Source organism: Pongo pygmaeus, chromosome X (genome assembly GCF_028885625.2).
Source record: "Pongo pygmaeus isolate AG05252 chromosome X, NHGRI_mPonPyg2-v2.0_pri, whole genome shotgun sequence".
NCBI lineage: Eukaryota > Metazoa > Chordata > Mammalia > Primates > Hominidae > Pongo > Pongo pygmaeus.
In genome coordinates, this window is record NC_072396.2 from 28,063,159 (window position 1) to 28,083,004 (window position 19,846).

Sequence of the window (19,846 nt, forward strand, 5' to 3'; positions counted from 1 at the left end):
TCATACAAATTTTAATTAAAATAGTGTAATCTACCAAAAAATAAAAGACTTGTGCCTCTATAATCTGTTACAAATACAAGAAATTTAAAATTAAGCAATCAAGGGAAACATCAATATTTAGAAATCAATATACCAATTAGGAAAAATAGGAAAAATATAGATCATTGAAATTATTGTTTCATTTATTGAGAGAAATAAAGGAAAGGAGAGAGAAATAGTATTTAGAAAAAGAAATAATTTTTTATACACTGTTGGAATTTTCACAGATCGGCCATGTAGCGTGTCACATAGGGCTTTGACATAAATTCCAAGTAGTAGATATATCAATTTTTGTAATGATGATTATCTGAAACCTGGACATTTCAAGAAAAGAGCAAAATTCAATATGTTGGCCTGGAAATTAGGAGAGAAACACAGTCTTCTAATTTACTTTTGGGCTAAAACGTTTATTAAAACCGTAACTGCAGAAAAAATTTTAAAGAGTGGCAGTTAATATTCTACATATAAAAACAAGGTAAGTCTCAAAGGAAAGTTTCTTGTATTAACTGGTATTACCTGGGAAATAGCCCTGGTGCAACAGTTGCATCCACATACATACCAGGCCAGCTTTACCAGATGTCCCATAGAAGCAAAAGATTAACAGACCAAATTATGGTACCTGAATCACATTTTAGTAAATCCATTTAAATAACAGAGTTAACATTGAGAGAAGGGAGTTTGTTTAAGATACTTTTGATATGAAATGGGAGAGGAAGGACGGCTTTCCACCTTCAGAAGCTGCCTGAATCACAGTATGTGCAATGTTCATATGCCTTTCTCTATCTCTACTGCATCTCCCTTCTTCTGAAAGTTGGTTATGAGGACCATCATTGAGTTTTGAGTAAATGAGTCAAAAGAAATTTCCTGTGACAAATACATGCTTGCTCTATAGAAGCTATGTAAGGACAGATACATATACCTGGCCATCAGCTAGAGCTCACCAATTAGCCTTATAAAGAGGCATTCTCTCTCTCTCTTTTTCTCTCTCTCTCCCTGCCCCCCACACCTCCTCGTCCTACCTCCCCCTTCTCCTCCACCTCTTCTCCTCCCCTCCTCTGCTGTGTGTGTGTGTATGTGTGTGTGTGTGTGTGTGAGTGCTGCTTAAGGAGATGTCATGTGGAGCCAGAATGGGGCCATATTGGGTGACCGATGGGTGATTGATTTAGGGATGACACATACATAAGCTCAAATTCGACATGATTATGACTTTGCCTTTCCATCCCTTTCTATCTATAAGTAACTTGTTTCCATTATATATTCCATGTGTGTGTGTTTTACCAGTGTTAGGAGTCCGATTGAGCTGAGAAAGAGAGTGCTGACCATTGAGGTGTCTGATTAGGTGTCCAAGTAGCTGATTAGAGAAATAAGCCCCAAATGAGACTTAAGCTCTTTAGTCACTTCCTGTGATGGTATAAGCAAGAGACTAAACCTAGAGAAATCACCAACTCTCCGTGACTGGCACACCAATCAAAGGTCAGGTGAATAGGAGTAAATGTGGGCATCATCTCACTGTTGAGGAAGCCTGGGACAGAAGGCTCCAGTTTTATGGACCCTGGCATGGGGTTGAGAGGAAGCAAGGGGGAAGGGCTGAGTGGGAAGTTCTGAGTACTGAGTCATAGTGGAGAATTGTGTCTTCAAGATTTCCCTTCTATATACCCCCATAAGGAAGCCTTGGCAGAGCTATCTAAAGGTCTTTGCCCAAGGCCTTAGATAAGGAGACCTCCGAATGAAGGCACTGGGGCAAGGAATACAAATATGTGAAAGAGCATGACCTGCAGAAGGGCCTAAACCTTGACTGCAACTACCTTCAAAAATGGCAATATGGCTGGGCACAGTGGCTCACACCTGTAATCCCAGCACTTTGGGAGGCTAAGATGGGTGGATCACTTGAGGTCAGGAGTTCGAGACGAGCCTGGCCAACAAGGTGAAACCCCTTCTCTACTAAAAATACAAAAATTAGCCTGGTGTGGGGGCAGGCACCTGTAATCCCAGCTACTCAGGAGGCTGAGGCAGGAGAATTGCTTGAACGTGGGAGGCAGAGGTTGCAGTGAGTCGAGATCGTGCCACTGCACTCCAGCCTGGGTGACAGAGTGAAACTCTAAAAAAAAAAAAAAAAAAAAAAAAGATATTGGCTGTGCATGTGCAGCAAGTCTCATATTGGGAGAGGGGCTTTCCCCAGCAAGGTCTTTTAGGTAAAGCCTTTATAATTGCCTATGGTTAGACCTGAAAAATTACAGATGTGTTCTTAACCAGGGGTTGGACTCTTCAACCAGTTACTAAGTTAATATCTAAAGTTAACACATCTTATGCAATTTGCCGATGGCTTATAAGACACTTATTTATTGATTCTTAACAAATCCTGTGATCTTCACCTAATTTCATAAGCTACTTGCTTAACTTAAAATCTATGTTTAAAACTTCATATAAGTTTCATCTATTCCGTTTGTTTTCTTGTCCCCTATAGCAGAATTGAATGTTCTCAAACAATACAGAAAACTCACATTGCCAATGTATTTATTTTCTACAGTTTTGGGAAAGATATTCAAGGGAAATAGAGGAAATTTAACTCTAAATATAGGGGAAATAACTCAGAAATATAGGGGAAACAATAACTTGATATCATCAATGTATCAGTTTCCTTTTGTCTTCTTGGTCCACCATCCTAATCAAGTGAGTTTTGTCTTTCTGATTTCAAGGTGGATACTGTACTTCCAAACATTGCATATATTTTCTGAGCAGGAATATGAAGAAAGAGGAGAAAGAAGAGGGTGGTGCCCATATCAGTAAAACAAATATTTTCTAGAAATCCTCATCTTCTGTTTCATTAGTCAGTTAAGTCCATGTCTAACATTTCCTTTGGTGGAGTGTCTGTCTGTTCAAGCCTTTGCTTATTTTCTTGTTAGATTTTTCATTTTCTTACTGTTGAGTTCAGAGAGTTCCTTATGTATTTTTTAAATAGTCCTAGTCAGAAATATGATTTTCCAATTTTTTTCCCTGTCTGAGGCTTCTCTTTTAATCTTACTGACAGGATATATGCAGGGCCAAAAAATTTAATTTGGTGATGCCCAGTTTATCCATTTTTTTGCTTTTATTGATTGTGCTTTTGGTGTCATGTCTAAGAACTCTTTGCCTAACCCTAGGTCATAAATTTTTTTCTGATGTTCTGTTTTAAATGTTTTATAGTTTTACCTTGTGCATTTACGCCTGTGATGCATTTTGAATTAATTTTTATATAAGGTCTGAGGTTTAGGTTGAGGTTATTTTTTTGCCTAGGGATATCATACACCATTTGTTGAAAAGATTATCCTTCCTCCATTGAATTGCATTTTCACTTTTGCAAAAAAAATATCAATTGGACATATTGGTGTGGGTCTACTTTTTTGTTCTCTGTTTTGTTCCATTATCTATGTGTCTATCTCTCTCAGTATCATACTATATTTATATAGCAAGTCTTAAAATCAGGTAGTATGAGTCCTCTAAGCTACTTCTTTTCTCAAACTTGTTTTAGCTATTCTAGTTCTCTTTAACTTATCTATTTAGCTCCAGTAACTATGTGCTTGTGGGTTATCTACCTTGCCATTTTATAAGATTAAATACATGTATAGACTCCTCATTCGTGGTTTTACTAAAAGAACACACTAGACATATAAAAAAGAGAAAGTGTAATTTATTTTCTTTAGAGTTTTAACATATTCAAAAATTAAAAAGAATATGATGACATTCTCTTCTTTATTGTATTGTACATAAGGAAACATCAACTTGGTGATTGATCGTGCTTATAAATTTGAATTTTCTGGCTTCGCCATGCAAGTTGCAAAAATTAGTGTGTGATATTAATTACATTGTGTTGGGTGGAAAAAATTGCAACATGGAAACACATATAAATCAAATGCAAATTAATGCTAAGTGAATAAAATTGTTTTAACCTAAATGATTTGGTTATCTCTTAAATCAGTCAAATCTGACCCTAACTCTAGCATTTTGTAAGTACAAGGATTGTAGTGGAAACTCACATTCCTTGGAGCAAGAAAAATTATTTTTAATCCCAATATTTGTTAATGACAAATTCTGTAATTTTAGGCATATCTCCTAACTCCTCTCATATTCAGATTTCGCTTCTATACAAATGATATACTCACTGACTCATAAAGTCATAAGTAATATGGTACACGTGTTATTCGTCAATATGCCTGACAAATGGTAGGACATGTGTACTTATTGTTCTTTCAAAGAGTCTTATGTCCATGGGCCAATCAGTCCATGAAAAACCAAATAAGGGAAACATTTGAAGGGAAATGGATAGAAGTCCTTTTCTGGTACTATCTCATCACTCCAAATTTTTATCGCATCCCCAATGTTCCACTTCTTACCATTGAAAGAAACCACTCATGGAGTGAATATGGGAGGAATGAAAAATTGGACTGACTCATGGTGGCAAACAATCTACCTGATTTCAAGGTGAATATTTAGGATGAAATAGGCCAAAAACTGTCTTGTATTCGAATATCAATAAAACCAGTCCCTAGGTAGAAAGACATCATTGTCAGGATCACTGCAACATTTCACGATTCTATCTCTTTACACCTGAATGAACTGTCAACTCCCCAAATTTGTTCCCTGTCCTTACCTTAAGCTCCATTTGTTTCAGTTTCTGGCAGAACTTTTACCTGTATAATGATTTTTAGCATCTTTGTTTGACATAAATGAGGCTTCTACCTCTGCCCAGAGTTACTCCTGACATTAATAGTTATTTTCACTGATATTAAAACACCTCTTCTGTTTAAATAACTCCATTCTCCCAAGTCTTTTATTATAGAGCAAATGATCATCTTAAAATAATACTACTCATGAAATTATTTAAGCAGGCTAAGTACCTTATATGTGAGGTCAGATTTAAATATCTGATGTGTAGGAATTAGGACCCTCACTTTACAGATGAAAAAACAGCTGGTAAGTGGTGGTTGACCCTAGATACGAACCCATAGATGTATGACTTAAAAGCTTTTGCTCTCATCCAATACAGAATATGTAAAACTCATGGCTAAATACTTGGCATTGATATGTGATTTGCCAGAATTCCAACTTGCAATTCTTATTCAGTCTTTCACTTTTTCATTGCAATTTATGTAATTCCTTTATTACTTATTAAAAAGTATTCTGTAAGAAAATTATACCTACTTACTGATTTCAGTTTATGAAAAGCTATTTATTATTATTTATCTTTTATTTCAATACATAGTTATATCATCATTTAATCATATTAGGCATATTTATCATTTGATCACACAGTAGTATGGTAGGTTTGGCTCCCAGTGATCCTTGTTTCCTGGTACTCATATCCCTGTGCAATCTCCTTTCCTTGAATATGGGTTGGACCTAGTGACTTTCTTCTAATGAATAGAATATGACAAAAGTGAAGGGTTGTCACTATTCGATTAGGTTACAAAAGACTGTTCCTTCCATCTTGCTGGAACTCTATTTTTTGCTGTTATTCTCTCTTGCCCTTTTGATGATAAAGCAAGTGGCCATGTTGTAAGATGCTCTAAAGACAGGTCCACATGTCAGAGAAACAAGGAAAAAATTGGGCCAACAGCTCATAAGGAATTTCAATCCCGTAGCCCACAAAGAACTGAATCCTGCCACAACCACACACATATAGTAAGAAGCAGATCCTTCCCAGTTGAGTCTGTAGATGACTACAGCTTTGAGAGCAGCCTAAAGCCAGAGGATTCAGTTAAGTCATGTTTGGATTCTTGACTCACAGTAATTGTGAGACAATGCATGTTGTTGGTTTAAGCCATTAAAGTTTGGGGTAATTTGTCACACAGCAATAAGTAACTTACACAAAGAAGTTATTCATGCTATTTAAACCACTGTGTTCTGGTCATATGCTCTGGTCAGGACCACACATCAAAATGAAATGTGAATTTAAAAGAATCGTCAAATAACTGAGGCTTAGGCCTGAAATAACCTCGGTAATTCAGAGGAATATATAGATTAGCATAACCTTTCTTTGCTCTTAGCAGATCAATATTTGAATAAACAGAGCAATGAGAAAAAAATATTTATCATTGAAGACAAAGAAAAATCATGTTATCACACATTTATAAATCAGTGAAAAAATTTTCAATCTCACTTCAAATCTTTGTCAAAAATGAGAACATACCCATGTTAAGATATTTGCAGAGTGCAAATTGAGAGTTTCACAACTCTCCACTCCAAAATAACTTTGTACACCCTGGTCCATGAAAAGATAAGTGTAGAGATATTTTTCTTTAGAAAGAAGATTTTTTAAACATTGTGTTAGTTTTTAGGGTGGCTGTAAGAAAGTCTCACAAACTTGGTGACTTAAAACAAGATAAATTTATCGTCTTAAAATTCTGGAGGCCAGAAGTTCGAAATCAGATATTAGGAAGGCCACACTCTATCTGAAGCCTCTGGGTCAGAATTCTTCCTTTCCTCTTTCAACTTCTGGTAGCCCTAGGCCTTTCTTCACTATAGCAGCATAACTCCAATCTCTACCTCATCTTCACATGGCTGTCTTCTCTCATCTATCTGTCTTCAGTTGGCATTCTTCTGTGTGCGTGTGTGTCCAAATTTCCCTTTTCTTTTTATTTATTTATTTATTTATTTATTTATTTATTTATTTATTTTGAGAAGGAGTCTCGCTCTATCACCAAGCTGGAGTGCAGTGGCGCAATCTTGGCTCACTGCAACCTCCGCCTCCCGGGTTCAAGCTATTCTCCCTTTTCTGATAAGTACACTTGTTATATTGGATTAAGGCTCACCCTAATTACCTTATCTTAACTTGATTACATCAGCAAAAACTATTTCCAAGTAATGTCACATTCCAAGGTGCTTAGGGTTAGGACTTCATATATCTTTTGGGGGGACACAATTCATCCTATGACAAATAGCATTTTTTCCCCTTTGTCTTATACAATCTTTTTTACACATCTGTCTTTGGTTTTGTTACATCATTCGAAGTTTTCTATGTCAATAAAAGAAACTCTACTTTCTGTCCTCCCACACTTTTCTGTAATGTAATTGTCTACTATCCTATTTTACCTGAAATATTTGAATTTTTGTACTTTTCAAGGTATTATAATCAATGTTGTAGCAGTGTTTTTAAATATAATTCACTAAAATAACAGTTTCATGTCTATCTAAAAGAAGCACTTAAAAATCTTACATGTAAAATCAGAATATTTTTCCTTTGTTATACCTGGTCTTAGACAAACACAGGACATTCTGAATTTTATTTTATGGGTTCAAGGTGCTGAAAACTCTCTATAATAAATAATGTTAATACAAAGTGATTGGAATATCAGCCAGATGTTTTTGTGTCATCCACAGGTTGATTGAAGTGGCACCCCCACTAGAGAATGAGAATAAAATCATATTACTCCTAAAGTGCAAACTATAAAAGTGTTATGTAGTCATTCATCAAATATATATTATTTCCATATTATGTTCTAGTCACTGAATTCATTCGTAGCAGCATTATTAATTAAAAGATTATAGACTTTAGAGTCACACACACTTGGATTTTAATACTTGCTCCATTACATGCTAATAATTCTTCTAAATATCCACTTCTTTCATCTGTGAAATGGGATAACAACAGTAATTACAGAGTTGTTTTGAAAATTAATATGATTATATTGACACAATGCTCTTGATAAAATTGATAAATTGTTCTCAATTCCTAGCAATTATATTTAATAAAGTTCATATTATTAAAAAATTCAAAGCTTCTAATTTTCCTATATAAAATGAATATAGTGTCTATACTGACAGTTTGTATAATATAATCTATGTAAATATATGGCACTGTATATGTCCTTAATAGATACAGGGCTCCTCCACCTCAGGTATTGTAAGATACAAAAATAAATGGCAGTTATTCTTAATTTTTGCAACATATAAGTTCATGTAAGCATATTTACTGGTTTGTTCTCATTCATTAAGCCATTTATACATTCAAAATAACTTTATATGTGTTGTACAATTTGAATAAAATTATGAGATATATAGGAACTAGTATACCAATAAGAAATTGAAACTCCAAAGGTTAACTAATTTTCACTACCTAAAACTGCCCTTGAGTTGCAAAGCTAGGATGCAAATCCAGATGTGTATAAGTCTAACAATTTTGATCCATTCACTTCAGTGCTAAATTTACAAGTTTAAGGGATGGGAGAAGGAGCAGGGGCTTTCGAATTGAAACAAAAGAATAACATGAGAAGCAGGAAAAACTAGAATCAAATGGGAAAGTCAAAGATACACTTTTAATATGAAGTAGAAGCTCAATGAAATAGATGTATACAGTGTCCACTCTGATCAACCAGAGAGAGTGCGCTAAGTCCGGATTGACAAACTCATGAAATATGTTAGACTTTACCCAACATCAAGTTTATTAATTTGAAGAAGGAATACAGGACAGACAGCAACACAGCATGCACAGCAACAACATAATCATCATTTTATGATTCATAAGCACAAATTCCCATGCCCCAGTCACTCCATCCTTAGAACATGTGTGTCCTACATCTAGCTACTAGAGTATTCTCTGTCATAGGTCTCATGGGTCTGAATATTTTGACTTGTTAATGAAGTCATCAAAGGAATAGGCTAAGTCTCATACTAGATGAGATTGGATTGGCACAGACCACTTCAGTTCCACAAACTCAGTGGCTCTGAAGTCTCTTCGACTTTTATACCTTGCTAATCACATAGCTCCTTCAGAGTACAAAATTAGTATCTATTTTCTAGTGCAGTTGCATCTCATCAGTACTAATTACTCACCACTTGATAAACCACTTTGACAATGAAATGTAGGTGCTTAGTCTAGTTCCCAGTACTCAGAAGGACTTAATAGAATCCAACACACATCCATAATTCCTTGAATTAATGTTGCAAGTAAAATTAGACTAGATTCAAATCCTAAGACATTTTTGAAGATAGATAGAGAATGGTCACACAACCTACTATCATACCAGGAATACTGTGTCAATAGAACAATAGTTCAAGTGGTTTTTACTACCAGATATTAGGTGATAGATACAACATTCTGTCACTAGTAACAGCGGTGGCTTTTCACTGGCCTTTAGGAGGGCTGGAGAGGAGAAATACAGCACATGAGAAAATCAGAAACTCTGGGATTTGAAACATCTTCCCCGGAGCTGAGATTTCAACATCATGCCATGTACCTGTGTGACTACCATGGATTTCCCTCCTTTCCCTCAGCTGAATATTATTAAACGAAGTTCAGCACCTGACTTTGTATCCATGAGTTATTTGTAAGGATTTGTATAAAACTGCTGCCTGTTTAAAAACCTCTTTCAACTTTGAGCATAGCTAATGTCGTGAATCTGAGATATGAGAACATTCGTCAGCCAATTTGACATTTTGTGACTTATGAATAGTGACTATAATTCTACAGGAAATATTGTTGTAAATGAAAATTTAAAAAATACAAAAACAATTGCAGGTTGTCTAATGAACATCGCATTTTTAAAAATTCAACTTTGCATTTATGCCATTTCTGTGAATGTTCACTTATTTCTTCCCATTCTATGTGGGTACAGATGTAAATGTCACTAAAATTGAGAATCAAGTAAATCACCATGATAAGATTTACTCTTTTGTTCTTTTGCTTACAACAAAATGTAAGTGTTAGTAAAGAGGAAAACATGAAGACTTGGCTTTAATTACTGTTTTGAACATCAATAAAAAGAGTTTGTACAATAAAATAGAGCAAAAAGAAAGTGAATATGTGTATAATGGATGTATTTACTATTTATGGAAGTCATAATAATATCTATAAATAAAAGATCCTTTCAGTTAACATAGAATGAGGAAACATTGGTTCAAAAAATAAATGAGGCACTTTTCTTTCTTTTAATTCCCCATGCAAAGCCTACTTAATTAAATATATTTATTACAATTTGATCAAAAAGCCCAAATTCTATGTGTCCTACATCTAGCTACTAGAGTATTCTCTGTCATAGGCCTCATGGGTCTGAATATTTTGACTTGTTAATGAAGTCATCAAAGGAATAGGCTAAGTCTTTCAGTTAAAACTGTTTGTTCCAAGACGCTCTGCAAAATATGCTCTAGGCTTTTCCAAGGCAACTCTTTCATTTTTTTTTCTCTCTTAACTTAAAACTAAAGCCTCCCTGTCATGCTTAATTAAACATCTGAATCAAATTAATTATTTGGTAACCAGAGTGATGTGTGGGATGTAAATTTCAAATTTAGCATGGGGCATTAATTGAAGAGGCAGATTGTTCTTTATAAAATACGATTATCTTTTTATGCCTTCAAAACTACAATACATGGAAACTGGGAATGGACATGAAAACTTCCCAGACTCACATATAGAATAAAAGGAAGGATTCTGTAATATGCTTAACAAAGAGAAATATATATATATATATCTTGAATATATATATATATCTTGAATATATCTATATCTTGAATATATCTATATCTTGAATATATATATATCTTGAATATATCTATATCTTGAATATATATATGTATCTTGAATATACATATATCTTGAATATATATATATATCTTGAATATATATATATATCTTGAAGTCTTCTTGGACTTCAAGGAGCTGTATTACTATATATATATATATATATATATATATATATGTACCCAAATTTCTTTTTTGAAATTAGAAGGAGTTTTTCTGCTTTTTGTCAGTCATCTTTTGGTTTCTATGTAAGGTATATATCTGTCTACATAAGGAAATGCTTGATGAATTCTGCCTACTGAATTCTTATTATCACAGAACATCAAGAATGATTATGGTCAAAGAAAGCCTAATTTTGAAAAATGACATCCGTCTGCTCAATATTTTATTGGCTTGCTGACAATTCACTTTGAGATAATCTGGGTCAGGGCCTAATACTTTGCACTGAAAAGCAAATTATGCAAATGGGCAAGTGGTTCATAGAATATTATACTTCGAGAGTACTAGCTCTTTCAGCTTTAAAGGAAGATCAGGAGTCAAAAGTAATGTGTACTCTGTGTCCTTAAGTTGATTTTCCTTAGTATCATCACAAGCAGTGTTTTTGCATTCTAATAGAGAAGATAATATTTAAAAGATTCAACTACTAAAAAACCCCAGATCTTGTAATAGACAAGTGGAGCAAATATGCCCAAGAGCTAGGCTCCAAAGTTGTACAAGTTTCTGCTTGTGTCATGTGGAGTACTGTACCATACAGTTTTAAAATGTCAATTACTGTCATTTTACATTAAAAATAAAGCTTGCAAATGAAGTCTTAATCTCTTTAGTGTTGACAGCTTGTGGAGGGAAAGCTATGCAATTTAACCACCTTAAATAATTCCCAGAGCAGTTTCCCTTTGCAAAGGTAAATTGATTTAATTATCTCATCCTTGGAATCACTAGAATTTTCCCTTATACTCAGATTGAAATTTTTCATGTGTACATTCAAACAGCTGTTCATATTTCATATTTCCAAGCATTAGAGGAACAGAACAGTTTGGCTCCATATAAAATCTTAGTTATCACTTATGAAATATTTTACTAAATTGAATAAAATAGAAAACCTGCATGCTCTAATAAATTAGAAGAAAGTTAAATTATCAATGCTTTAAAGAAGGTAATGTGTTATGATAACAAACTATTTCTAAACATAAACTATGTGTTCCAGGGCCTTCTATTCAAGATCTGAACTGGAGAATAAGTTCTGGCTCTGCCACTTGATTGCATAGCAACCTTGAGGAAAGTCATTTATATATTTTGTGCCTGAGATTATTTATCCAAAATGTAAAAGTGGCAATAATTTTACCTGTCCAAACTATCTAATAGGCAACTTATGCAGATAAAAATGGAGACAATGAATGTAAAAACTATTTGCCAACTGTGAAGTGAAGACAAGAGTGGTTAAAAAGTGGTAGCTTTTCTCTATGCCAGTAGTGAACTATCTGAGAAAGAAATCAGGAAAGCAATTCCATTTACAATAGCAGCAACAAAAAAAAAAACCTCTAGAAATAAACTTAACCAAGGAGCTGAAAGATATTTACAATGAAATCTATAAAACATTGATGAAAGAAATTGAATCCTAACTCTTTGTGAGGCTGAGGTGGAGGATTGCTTGAGTCCAGGAGTTTGAGACCAGCCTGGGCAACATAATGAGACTCTGCTTCCACAAAAACATAAAAAAATAAAAAAAATTAGCTGGACATAGTGGTGCACACCTGTAGTTCCAACTACTCAAGAGGCTGAGGTAAGAGGATTGATTCAGCCCTGGAAGTTGAGGCTGCAGTGAGCTGTGATCATGCCACTGCACTACACCATAGGTGGCAGAGTGAGATACTGTCACAGAAAATAAAGGAAATGATGAAAACACAAATAAATAAAAAGATATCCCGTGTTCATGGATTGGAAGAATTAATATTATTAACATGTTCACATTACCCAAAGCAATCTACAGATTCAATATCGTTATCAAGATACCAATGACAGCTCATGCCTGTAATCCCAGCACTTTGGGGGGCCGAGGCTGGTGGATTGCCTGAGGTCAGGCGTTCGAGACCAGCCTGGCCAACATGGTGAAACCCTGTCTCTACTAAAAATACAAAAATTAGCTGGGTGTGGTGGTGGGCACCTGCGATTCCAGCTAATCGGGAGGCTGAGGCAGGAGAATCGCTTGAACCTGGCAGGCGGAAGTTGCAGTGAGCCGAGCTAATGCCACTGCACTCCAGCCTGGGCAACAGAGTGAGACTCTGTGAAACAAACAAACAAAAAAAAGACATTCTTCACAGCAACAGAAAAAAAAAATTTAAAATTCATGTGTAAATGCAAAAGACCTCAGACAGCCAAAACAATCTTGAGCAAAAAAAAAAAAAAAAAAAAAAAAAAAACAAAGCTGGAGACATCACGCTACCTGACTTAAAAATATACTAAGCTACAGTAAACAAAACAGATCAGTACTGGCATAAAAACAGACACACAGACCAATAGAACAGAGAGGACAACCTGGAAATAAATTCATGCATTTACAGCCAACTTGTTTTTGACAAAAATGCCAATAACAGACATGGAGGAAAAGACAGTCTCTTCAATAAATGGTGCTGGGACAACTGTATATCCACATGCAGAAGAATGAAACTAGACCCCTATCTCTCACCATACACAAAATCAACTCAAATTGGATTAAATACTTAAATGTAAAACCAAAACTATGAAACTACTAAAAGAAAACATAGAGGAAACTCTTCATGAAATTGGGCTGGGCAAGGATATTTTGTATAAGACCTCAAAAGCACAGGCACCTAATGCAAAAATAGACAAATGGGATTACATCAAACTAAAGAGCATCTTCAGAGCAATGGAAACTATCAACAGAGTGAAGAGGCAACCTACAGAATGTGAGAAAGTATTTGTAAACTATGTATTTGGTTAATATCTAGAATATATAAGGAACACAAACAACTCAATAGTATAAAACTAAATAATCTTATTAAAAAATAAGTCAGGGTGGGCACAGTGGCTCACACCTGTAATCCCAGCACTTTGGGAGGCCGAGGTGGGTGGATCATGAGGTCAAGAATTCAAGACCATCCTGGCCAACATGGTGAAACCCTGTCTCTACTAAAAATACAAAAATTAGCTGGGCGTGGTGGCGTGCGCCTGTAGTTCCAGCTACTCGGGAGGCTGAGGCAGGAGAATCGCTTGAACCTGGGACGTGGAGGTTGCAGTGAGCTGAGATCACACCACTGCACTACTGCACTACAGCCTGGTGACAGAGCAAGACTCAGTCTCAAAAAAAAAAAAAAAAAAAAAAAAAAAAGAAGAACAAAGCCCTGCATAGACATTTTTCAAAATAATACATTCAAATTTCCAACAGATGCATGAAAAAATTCTCAACATCACTAAACATAAGGAAAATTCAAATCAAAACCACATTGATATATTACTTTACCCCAGTCAAAATGATTATTATCTAAAACACAAAAAAATAACAAATGCTGGTGGGGCCATTGAGAAAGGAGAACTCTGAATCGCCATTGGTGATGGAAGTTCCTCAAAGAATTAAAAATAGAATTACCATAAGATCCAGGAATCCCACTACTGGGTATATATCCAAAGGGAATGAAATCAGTATGTTGAAGAGATATCTTCATTCCCATGCTTGTTGCAGCACTATTCACAATAGCCAATATATAAATGCCCATCTATAGATAAGTAAAGAAAATGTGTATATGTACATATGTACATATATATGTATATGGTAATTTCCCTGATTTGTCATACACACATACACACACACACACACACACACACACACACACACACAATGGAATACTACTCAGCCATAAAACAGAATGAAATCCTGCCATTTGTGGCAACACAAGTGAACAATGGAGGACATTATGTGAAGTGAAATAAGCCAGTCATAAAAAGACAAATACCACATGATCTCACTCATATGTGGAATCTAAAAAGGCTGATTTTATAGATTGAGAGAGTAGAATAGTGGTTACTAGAGGCTGAGGAGGGTAGAAAGGAGAGGGGGAATGGAAGAAGTTGGTAAATGGGTACAACGTTACAGTTAGACAGGCAGAATATTCTGGTGTTCTGTTACACAGTAGGGTGACTACAGCAAATAATAATATAGCATATATTTCAAGATAGATAGAAGACTTTGAATGTTGCCACCACAAAAAATTTATGTTTAAAGTCATGGATATGGTAATTTCCCTGATTTGATTGTTATATAATATATACATGCATTGAAGCATCATACTGTACACCATAAATATTTACAATTAATTTGAGGCTTTTTTGGCATGAGCTTTTGTCACTTTATTGTTAACCAATGAATATTATCCAAAATTAGACATGTAATTGTAACTTAATTGTACAAGACAAAATTATGCTAATGGTCAAAGCCTACTGGAATTTACCAAATACTCATTAGTGTGTTTTTACATTGACTATATGAACATGTGCTCAAGACTGCTAATGATAAGTTATAATTGGTTTCATCTCTTTGAAAATCCATATTGCAATTAGCCAGGCGTGGTGGTGCATGCCTGTAATCCCAGCTACTTGGGAAGCTGAGGCAGGAGAATCACCTGAACCCGGGAGGCGGAGGTTGCAGTGAGCTGAGATCATGCCATTGCACTCCAGCCTGGGCAACAAAAGTGAAACTCAGTCTCAAAGAAACAAACGAACAAACAAAAGGAAATCCATATTGCAAATGGTTCTTGTTTAGAAAAAATTCACACAGCCTTAAAAATGGATTAAATCCATTTTAATCCTAATCTACAAATAGATCATAAACAGCAAAATATATCTGATAATTTTCAAGCTATGGTAGTGCACATAATTGAAAATGAGGAAATCCAATGAAAGTTCAGGTTTTTATCTATTATGGCAATTGCTTTAAAGTGAACATTTATGTTTCAAAACATGAATAGTAAGGGTCCACCATCCATTCCTTTGATGTACTGCAAGTAGGAACATTCTCTTCCATAGGATTCTGAAGCACATGCACAACCATGATACAACAGTCACTTCAAGGTTAACCAAACCAGCTACGTTTTGTCCTACAAAGTTCAAAAAATATGTTAAATACAACCTTTCTTTTTCATAATGTCTGCCCAGATTAATCCTTTTAAAGTCAGCAAAATAAAAAAAGTACAAGTTATTTTCAGACACAACTTGAATCTACTGTATATGAAAATGTTTAATAAAATGTAAATTTTAATAGATAAATGTAAATTTGAGTGTGTAACACCAAATGGAAAGTAGATGAACCACACAGAGTAAACAAGGCTTTACGTTATCTCCAAATTTAGCTGTTTTACAGTAAACAAAGTATTAGAACATGTGAATATTAGAGCCTCCTAACTGGAAAGATTTCTTCAGTAAGATATAATTGAAATTAATATAAACTAAAATTATAATTTCTAAAATAGAATTAACAAACCAAATTTAAGTATTTTTAGTTAGATACTGGAAAAAAATAAGCACAGTGATCTAGAAACCAAATATACTAAAATGATTATGTAACTATCATATCAAGGTACAGACATTCTTCATATGCTATAAGGTTTGCATCTCTCTCTCTCTCTCTGACACACACACACACACACAGACACACACACACACACACATACTCTCTCTCTCATTCTCTCTCTCACTCTTCCTCAGCCATACCACACCCCTCCAGGATGATAGTATACCAGTGAGGAGCTTACAATTTTAATATAAATCAAAATCCCACGGTTTGGTTCAATGAAAAGGCAGTTAAACATTTAGCACTTTAAGATATTCTGAGGGAAAATTAAATTTCAAAAGTATTTCTCGATGATTGAGACTATCGTTATGAATTATAAAACATATAGCTTACACACTCCATTGTGTTTGAACAACTGGTCATCAGAGGTGTAGTAGTGAGGTAGTATTGTTGTCTCTTCCTCAGGACTGACGTTTTTATATGCTGCCCTTCCAGAAAGGTCCAGGTTTTAAAAAATAATTAAAATCAGTTACCAACAAATGTATACTTTCTTTTATTAATAATCTGTTTTTCTAAATCAGTCTATAAAAGAACAAGACTTTTAAAATCTTGCAGAGACTGTTTCATCAATAAACTCTGCTAGGGAACTACTACTGCTGTCCAAACCTCTGTGAAATGGTAGGCAAAAAAAGCCATCAAAGGATTACAGGAGATAATACACCAATCAATGTAGCTGTTAAAGATGACTGTGATTAGATAACCAAATGTCAAATATCCAATTAGGTAATTAAATTTGGATTAAAAAAACTAACCACCAGCTGTACATACATTATTAAATGTTCTAATCTCTTTCATGATTCATAGCCATATTCTACATAATGCTCCAAAACTGTCTACTGTGCTGCTTACCATCATTTTAAACACTGCCTAATCTGTATGATGGTGGAATTATGGCTATGGGCATGGCAGATATGAGAAGGGCACACTGAGAAAATGTGAGTGAGAGAGAATGTGGAAATATATACAGGTTAAATATGGAAGAGGCAAGGGAAATCCATTAAAATGTTCACCATTATCATTTAAAATGTGCATAGAACTGAAACCACACATACGCATTTGTCAGACATGCTAATTAGTGTTAATCTTCAACAGAAAAAAAAAAAGAGAAAGAATGTGAAAGGAGGCAATGGAACACCATTCTCCATTCCCTGGACCAAAAGAAAAAGAAAACCAAGTGTGATATCATACTGCCTTAATGTTGAAGAGTTCCCCTTAAATTTGTCTTTTAGCTAGCACAGTCAAACTGGTATAAGTGCTTTGGCGAGGTGGGATGCATTCCATCGTATCCGCAAAGGCCTGTTTTTCTCTGTTGGTGGTTCAGCTTATGCAGAACATATATGCAAAATAACAGCTCTCACATTGCTTCAAACTCATCGATACACAGGTTTGTATTGCCTTGTCGAATCTGTCGCAGAGTCTTGTACTTATCACGGCCTGCTTTAACATTCTCAGCATGAAGAACATCATTTTGTGCCCAATACAGCTGGCAAATAACTTTTTGACCAGGTGGTGAAAACAGTTGGTTTGTGTGAGGTCTGGTTTTTTTGGGCTGCAGTATGTAGACAGCAAAGGTTATCCTACATGGCTTAAACTAAATAAAAAGGTGACACAGCAAGATGTTAAAAAAGTGAATCCTTTACAGTTCAAGTTTAGAGCTAAGGTCTTTCCTGAAGATGTTTCTGAGGAATTAATTCAAGAAATAACCCAGAGACTCGTCTTGCAAGTTTAAGAAGCCATCTTAAAGGATGAGATACATTGCCCGCCAGAAACTGCAGTTCTTTTGGCTTCCTGTGCCGTCCAAGCCAAGTATGGAGGTTATAATAAAGAGATTCATAAGCCAGGCTACCTGGCTAGCGATAGAATCCTACCCCAGCGTGTATTGGAACAACACAAACTAACAAAAGAACAGTGGGAAGAAAGAATACAGAACTGGCATGAAGAACATAGAGGAATGCTAAGGGAGGATTCTATGATGGAAAATCTATGAAGATTGCACAAGATCTAGAAATATATGGCGTCAACTATTTTGAAATAAAAAATAAAAATGGGGCCGGGCGTGGTGGCTCATGCCTGTAATCCAGCACTTTGGGAGGCCAAGGTGGGCAGATCACGATGTCAGGAGTTCGAGACCAGCCTGACCAACATGGTGAAACCCTGTCTCTACTAAAAATACTAAAAATTAGCCGGGCTTGGTGGCTTGGGCCTGTAATCCCAGCTACTCAGGAGGCTGAGGCAGGAGAATCGTTTGAACCCGGGAGGTGGAGGTTGCAGTGAGCCGAGATCGTGCCACTGCACTCCAGCCTGGGCGACAAGAGCGAGACTCCATCTCAAAAAAAAAAATAAAATAAATTTAAGAATAAAAATGAAAAGGGAACTGAATTGTGGCTAGGTGTTGATACTTTGAGTCTGAGTATTTATGAGCATGATGACAAGTTGACATCTAAAATTGGTTTTCCCTGGAGTGAAATCAGAAATATTTCATTTAATGACAAAAAAATTGTTATAAAGCCAATAGACAAAAAGGCACCTGATTTTGTTTTTTATGCACCTCGTCTGAGAATCCATAAGGGGATTTTGGCCTTATGTATGGGAAACCATGAACTATACATGCGAAGAAGGAAGCCTGATACTATTGAAGTACAACAGATGAAGTCTCAGGCTAGGGAGGGGGAACATCAGGAGCAGTTGGAAAGGGCACAGTTAGAGAATGAAAAGAAGAAAAGAGAAATAGCAGAAAAGGAAAGAATAGAACGTGAAAAGGAAGAGCTAATGGAACGTCTAAGACAGATTGAAGAACGGACAATTAAAGCCCAGAAATAACTAGAAGAACAGACTCAAAAAGCTCTAGAACTGGATCAAGAATGAAAACAAGCAAAAGAAGAAGCAGAGCGGCTTGAAAAGGAGCGTCGAGCTGCTGAAGAGGCAAAGTTTGCCATAGCAAAACAAGCTGCCGACCAGATGAAGAATCAGGAGCAGCTAGCAGCACTTGCTGAATTCACTGCCAAGATTGCACTTCTAGAAGAAGCCAAGAAGAAAAAGGAAGAGGAAGCTACTGAGTGGCAACAGAAAGCTTTTGCAACCCAGGAAGACTTGGAAAAGACCAAAGAAGAGTTAAAAACTGTGATGTCTACCCCTCTCCACCTCCACCACCAGTCATTCCTCCGACAGAAAACGAACATGATGAACATGATGAGAATAATGCTGAGGCTAGTGCTGAATTATCAAATGAAGGGGTAATGAACCATAGAAGCGAGGAAGAGCGTGTAACAGAAACACAGAAAAATGCACGTGTTAAGAAGCAACTTCAGGCATTAAGTTCAGAATTAGCCCAAGCCACAGATGAAACCAATTTGAGGCTTTTAATCTGATTTTTTTAAAGATAAATACGAACAATTATCATGTCATCTATAAATTTCAAAAAATAATGAAAAAGTATGTGTGAATAAATTTTTTCTTACGATATTTTAATTATATACTTTTTTTGAAATATTAAATTGGTAAAACCAAATTGTCAAATGTAGGGTGCATTAAAATATTGATAAATTAGATGAAAGATAAAATTTCAATGTTTATGTAAAATTTGATTTTTAAAAATATACCATTCTTCCCATTTAGTTACTATTTCTCTATTTTATGTATTATACTCACTTGGAAAATTCTATCAATACAACAAAACAAATGTTTAATGTAAAACTTCAATCAAATTGACCATTATTTTGTCTTAAAAAATCAAT

The 19,846-nt window shown here is 35.3% G+C and overlaps 1 pseudogene; it reads left to right on the forward strand.

The window, feature by feature from the left end:
- The window catches only part of LOC129024041 (radixin-like), a 56,086-nt pseudogene extending 36,606 nt beyond the window's left edge, over positions 1–19,480 (forward strand).
- Positions 19,481–19,846: the final 366 nt, after the last annotated feature.